The following is a 7545-nucleotide window of genomic DNA, read 5'->3' as shown; positions in this document are numbered from 1 at the left end:
TAGGCAATTGTTATGTTACAACTAGATATTGTTTATCTAGTATTAGTATAAATAATATTAGTCCTAGATCATAGTATTATATTATATTTCATAGTATTGGATTATATTAATAAATTATAATATTTTTAATTAATATAATAATATTGTAATTGTCATATAGTGAAAGGAATATGACTTAATTAAAAGATAAAAATAAATAAGAGAAATAAAATGATATGAGAAAGATCAAAGGATCAAGTGATTATATTATTAATATATTATAGGCTTATAGTCAATAGATAGGGATTCCAAGGAGGAGAGAAAAAACCCTTAAATAGAGGATTAAAAAGAATCAAGAAAATAGAGATGAAAGGAAAGATATTAAAGGATTAAGTGAAAGAAAAACTAAAAGGAAATCTATGAAATTCTTTATTCATGAGATAAGTCTATATAAGTCAAACAAGAATGTCCTTTAACGCTTGACTAAGAAAACACATTGCTGACACCTCCCATAATAGAATCACAAAATTTTTTATTCTAGAGAATTCCCACAATTCAGGATACTTTATCTGCTTTGAAAAAATCAAAATCTTATCTTCTTATCATTTCCAACCTTCTCACATCATTCGAAAAACCATTAAAATAGAAAGGAATCCCAACAACTCTAATAAGGAAGATGGTTTCACATACAGTGAATCATGGAAACCCAACATCCACCAACTTTCCCATAAGCCTCCCCTTGAAACTATTTGGTTTCCTTCTCACATATCTTCAATTCCTTTCAGTTTATCCTTCATTTAATCCTTTAAGATCTCTCCTTTCATTTCTCTTTTCTTAATTATTTTGATCCTCTAATTAAGGTTCTTTTTCTCTTCCTTAAAATCCTTATCTATTGATTATAATATTACAATCTGTTATTAATATAATCACTTCACCATGTAATATTTCTCATGTCATTTCATTTTTTTCTTTATTATTTTGAGCCTTTAATTAAGAGTTCTTTCTTTCATTATCTATTGATCAATTATAATATTATTATACTAATTTAGAATATTAAAATCTATTAATATAATCAATAATAATATGAAATATAATATAATATAATAGTATGATCTCATTGCCAGGTTGTAGTGTCAAATAATGATGAAAGACAGGAAGGTATGGGAGATGGCGTGCGCGAGGGTATCTACAGCAACCAACCAGGCCGCCAACACACTAGACAACCTCGCCCCCGCAACGCAAAGCAACCCTAGCCAGGGCTCAGACCAGATTGGGTGGCCTATTGTGGATCGGGCTGGCATGCTCCTCTGGGCGTCTCACTAGAAACAGCTAAAGGGTATCGCAGAACACACAAAACAGACCAAGAACGGTGGAGAGATGGTTGAGGATACCTCTCAGGTCATGGGTCCTGGCCATAGGGGCGCTTTAGTAGTAGTGTATAACCCTTGTCGATTCCAGATAACAGAGTACACAACCGTTGTGAAAGAAAAACCTCCACTGCAGACACAAAGGACCCCCACTCACTTGAAACGCAGCGTTCCTAGTGGATCTGACCATGGGAAAGACGAAGAGGACAGCTAGAAAGAAGATCGACTCAGAAGTGGACCACATCTGGCTACCTACATACCAATTTCCATTGTTTACCACTGGCAAGCAGAACCTGCGACAACAGTGGAAGGGAAACCCTCTATGACGAGCACAAAAGTGCAAGTGAAAGTATGGGGCACCTGGATGGGATCGCTATACTCAGATTTGTCACCACAGGGCACATGGGCAACAGATCGAGCCCCTCCTCAGATAGATCCACCCACTACTGAGGAGGATCTGATACAAATATTCATCAAAACACTAGAGGGCAAGACTATTTACTGGAGGATCTGGAAGGGGAGGAGGATTCAGGAGCTAAGGTTAAAAATCGAAAACCACCTCGATATACCAGCATACCGACAAAACCTGATCTACTCAGGCTACAACGTACAGGACCAACACATACTCCAGGACTATGGCATTGCCACAAACTCAACCATCATGATTAACCTGCGTCTGAGGGGCGGATGCGCTGGAACTAGCTCAAAAAGCACTGGATCCTTTAAGGACGCAGTTAAAGGTAAGGATAAATCACAAGCCAATACAACAACTCTACCCGAGCTACCAGGACCTTACATCGTAGAATAAAAATCTGAGAATCCTGCTCTCACCCTCGCAATGCCTGAGGTAAACAACCTGTACATAGATCTCTATTCCAAATCAATGATATGCAGATTCAATGGGTTCTAGCCTGAATCTGATATGCTACACCAATGGATATATGATTCTTGGTCACCAGACTGTGAAATATACTTATGCCCCAAAGGATTCTTTATAGTCCGATTCAGAACAGTACAAGAAAGGGAAAATATCCTTAACAAGGGACCATGGTTCTAGGGCAATGCAGGACTTTTTATGACCCCTTGGTTTCCATATTTTGACGCCAACACAATGGTGGTATCAAAGATGCCAGTTTGGGTCAAGTTGCACAACCTCCCAGTACATTTCTAGAACCACAATGTTTTAGTCACCATAGGAAATACATTGGGAAAATTCCTTAAAATCGACGAGGACAGACTTACAAGAGGAATATTTACTTTTGCCAGGATATGCATTGAGGTAGATCTCAGTGAAGGATTACCAGCAAGCATAACATTGAACTTTAATAATACACAATGGACACAACAGCTAGACTACGAAAATACAGCATTCCGATGTCGTGGGTGTTTACAAACAAGACACCTCCACAGCGCATGCCCGAAAGCCAAACAAACACCTAGATGTAACAAGAACCAACAAAAACAACCAAAAGGATGGCAATACACAGCCCCCTTGGAGGAAGAAGAAGAATAAGCAAAAACAACAGAATACAAAGCAGAAATGGAGGAGCAAAAGACAGAGAACAACACACCTAATGAGGAGAAAGACCCCAACAACCCATTGCAGCACCAAGAAACTCAACCAACAGGAATGGAAATAATCAGCATCAAGCGAACTCATGGATTAGAAGGATCCGAATCTGACAAAGACTCTCCCAACCATACAAGTGAAAATCATCTTTCCATTGTAACCACTCCCAACACCGGAAGTTGGAGAAAAGTGGAAAAAAAGAAAGGGAGAAAAGAGTAATATCAATTTTATTTTTTTCTTTTTTCTTTTTATTTCTCCAGGGTAGCGCTGCTACTTCGTGTGCCTCATGCACACGAGTCTTGCTACTCTGTGTGCTTCATGCACACAAGTCCTTCAGGACAACTCTGGAATGCTTCATTACATATACTACAATGTAACTCTCCGTTTTAATTAATAGAAAGTTGCTGCCTTTTTCTTTGGAAAAAAAATAGTATGATCTAGTACTAATAACATTAACACTGATATTAAATAAACCATATCTACTACTAGCAATAATAATTTTCTTAATTAATAATCCTAATATAATAATAATAATAATTTTATAAAATAACGCTGTAATAATTATTACTATTTTATTAATTTTTTAATATCATTACAATAATCTATTAACTATTTAATAATTATTTGCGACATTTTCTTTCTTGATCTTACTACTATTATTTCTAATTTATTGTTTTACCATGAATTTACTTCTCCCAATTTATTTCACCGTTAAAGCTTGTAATTAAATAATTATGTTTTCCTCCTACTACTAATTATTATAATTATTATAATATTTTTGTTATATGTATTTTTATTGTTATATAATTTGCTTTATTAATCAACAATTATTTAATAATGACTTATGACTTTTGTTTTGTATAAGAATTTTTCGGAAGAAATCACATTGAAGATTTTGGTCGACACGTTTCAAACCAATGGTGTGGTTCATCTTCAAGACACGATGATTTCTTCCGAAAAATTCTTATACAATATGATATGGATCACAGAAGCTTGAATTCGACTTTTGTCTTCTCAATCTTACTTATCCTTATTTTTATTTTATTGTTTTATTTTATTTCATTTTTTTTCCCAATTTATTTGAGTGTTCAACCTTAAATTTATTTAATCTATTTAAGAATAAATTTTCAAAACATTTTAATTAATCAAATAATTTTTCCTCCCACCACTGATAATTATAATATATTTTTATCATTATAGTGTACTATTTAATTACTTAAAATTATTTATGACATTTCTTCTATTAGTCTTACCCACACTTATTTCTAATTTATTTTTTATTCTTAATTGTATTCCAATTTAGTTGAATTTTGAACTCTAAAACTTATTTAAAATTATATTATTTATGAAAAATATTTCAAAACCCCTTTTAATTGATTAATTATTTTTTTTCCAATGGATAATTAAGGATAATCCTCTTTAAAGTAACTGATCTTGCTCTCTCTTCATCGTGATTTTTTTAAGCTTACAGTTCCTAAATATGGGTGAAGTGTTCACCCAAAATATCGAGCATTATAATTTCTCGACATATAATTTTTCCAAAAAAATTGTCTCCAACAACAAACAATGTTTTTCCACATGCTTCATTCTTCTTTAATATATGAATGAGGTGCATGCATCCTTACATGCCACTATCGTTCCTCAAGAGTGTAATGCACTGCCCAAATATTAATCAACTTAAACAAAAAAGATAAAAGATACCCTTCTTGAAGAAGAGTTGAGGCTTGAGTGTAGATATGTCAATTCTTTTACAACTCCAATTATGATGTTGATTAGGTATATAGATTTTGATTCCATTACTCTTTGGAGAATATATTAATGTATGGGTAGCATGGTGGAAAATATAAAACTCATAATTCATTAGAGAACACTTAGTTTAGGGTTTTCTAATAAATCTACAATATGGTAGAGAAGAGATGGATAAAACTCAATACCTCTCTTTGCATTTCTCTATATGCCCTTAATTCAAAGTGATATATTGAAACACCAAACAAAGTTCTACCCATTGATGATGAATGGGAAAAGCATGGGTTCCTTCTGCCATAAGGAAGATGTATACCTTGATGATGCAGGTGTGATGTGAGTGCAATTTATTGATTTTGTGCCTTAGTTCCTATACATTCACTTAGGATGCAAAGAAGGACATCAAAATTTAAGCAAAAAGGTATCCCATTGGATGGCAGAGAATATATGGGGAAAAGTCCAAGAGATTCAACAACTTGCTTTACACTTGTTATCTCAAGTTGTTAGTTCCTCAATAGATGAAAAACAAATGTCCTCCATAGTGTCACCCACTTTGTTAAGAGTAATATGCTTACCTCTAATATGGTGCAAGAAGTTTACGGTCATAATAGTCTTCAACTTTGTTTAAGTAGGCTACTTAAGTATTTAGAAGGCCATACAATACAATGGGATGTGGATGTCCAAGATGCTACTTAGATTGATGATAATAGTAATAATCCTTCACTAAAAGAAGACTTGGTGGGCATACCCTTAGCTGACATTTCATTTAATCTTGGAAATAATGATTGTGGTGGTGTCCGTGATGATAGAGGTGTAGCTCGAAGTGAGTCTCAACCTTACATGAATAGCCTTGTTATTGAAGATCAAAATTTATGATAATATTCATTGTTAATGATACATTTTTGGCCTTAGCCTTTGGGAATTTCGGAATACTTATTAATTTGACCATTTTCTAAGTTTTAGACTATACAATATTTCAACCATTTTTTCAAGTTTTGAACCATGTATTACTTTGGGAATTTTATCAATATGATGTGGGTGATTTGTCTTTCTTAAACTCTAATATCATCTTTTGAATAATTCAAAAGCATAAACATTTATCTTTAATATTTATGTACTAAATTTTTAACTTGCTAACTATGTTTTTTATATGGTTCCAAATTAGACATCCATACGTAGTCATACTATTTACTTAAGTATTTCATATTTAATTATTTTGATGTTTTCAAACTCCTTTTTCAGATGTTTCAACTTCCAACATTGATTTAATGGACCTACCTAACAGCGCATTCTTGGAATTCATCAATAAACTTGAAAATGAAATTTATGTTCCATAATATTTGTGCAATAAATGCAAAGTCATGTTTAGGGGCATTTACCTCAGGGGTAGCTACCCATTTATAAGGAACACGATTCATGGGATTCAAAAATGTCATTTCTCTGAAGAAAAACTTAATGAATTGTCACAAATATTTGTGCAATGTATGAGTCATGTTTAGGGTCATTTACCTTGCGGGTAGCTACCCATTTATAAGGAACACGAGTCATGGGATTCAAAAATGTCATTTCCCTGAAGAGAAACTTAATGAATTGTTGCAAATTGTTAGGCAATGCCAAGTTGAAGTTGAATTGTTTCCTAATCTAGGCAAAGCAAACAACCATTAATGGAATTTTAGTATTTATTTTCCAAGTCTCCTGACCAAACCAAACAATCATTGATGGATTTTTAGTATTTACCTCTGAAATGTCAATGATGTTTTGAAGTTTGAACATTTGAGATTTACCAAATTTAGTTGTATAAATTATCTCTACCACATTTTAATTACAATTATGATTTCTCATTTATAGTTTATCTCAGCCCATTTATCACTTCACATAAAACTTATTGAATATAACTTATATTAATTTTAATTATACATATATACATACTTTCATACATTTCAAAATACATGAACTCTATTTTTATTTTGTGTGTATATATATAATTATAATTTTGGGTATTTATTTCCAAAAAAACACACGGAGTGGAGATTATAGCCCTTACATAAATATGTTGAGCTCTATATATATATATATATATATATATATATATAAAGAGTTCATGTTGTTATTTGATTGAACGTATATATGTATAATTAAAATTAGCATAGATTATATTGAATGAGTTTTTCATGAAAATATTTGAAAACTTAAATATTATATTTAAAATTTTAAAATTTATTTATTATAATAAAATAAATTTCCGTAATAAAAAAATATTTTAAGTTTTTTTTTTTTTTTTAATTACGTTAATTAAAATGTTCATGTCAATTTATATATATATTTCTAATGGATATATTTAAGAAGTTAAATATTATATTTCAAATTATAAAATTTATTTATTTATTATTATAATAAAAAATATTATTTTAAATATATATTAAATTTTTATTTTTATTATATTAATTAGGAACTTTATTTGTTGGCTCTGAGAGCGTCTGCCAAAAAATCTTTTTATGTGATTTCTACCAGAAGACTTTGCTAAATTTATTATGGATCAAAAAAACTTGAATACAGAAATAAATATTTATTTTTTATTAAAATTTATAATACTCAAAATAATGTTAAATTTACATAATCTATATTTATATTTTAAATATTTAATTTTAATTTTAATTTTATAAATTATATAAATAATACTAATATAATAATATTTCATTTCTATTTATATTTTAAATTCTCAACCTAATTTCAAATTTTATAAATTATATAATTAATATATTTTAATATTAATATAAATTATTTTATTGATTATAATTTAAAATTTTTAAATTTATTTATTTCAATAATTAATATAAAAAAATATTTTATTTCAAATTATTTAAAATTCTTTAAAAACACCTTTTT

This window comes from Pinus tabuliformis, chromosome 3_2 (assembly GCF_031772625.1).
Source record: "Pinus tabuliformis cultivar Carrire ecotype Pingquan chromosome 3_2, CPIR1, whole genome shotgun sequence".
Taxonomy (NCBI): domain Eukaryota; kingdom Viridiplantae; phylum Streptophyta; class Pinopsida; order Pinales; family Pinaceae; genus Pinus; species Pinus tabuliformis.
This window is presented reverse-complemented; position numbering follows the sequence as displayed.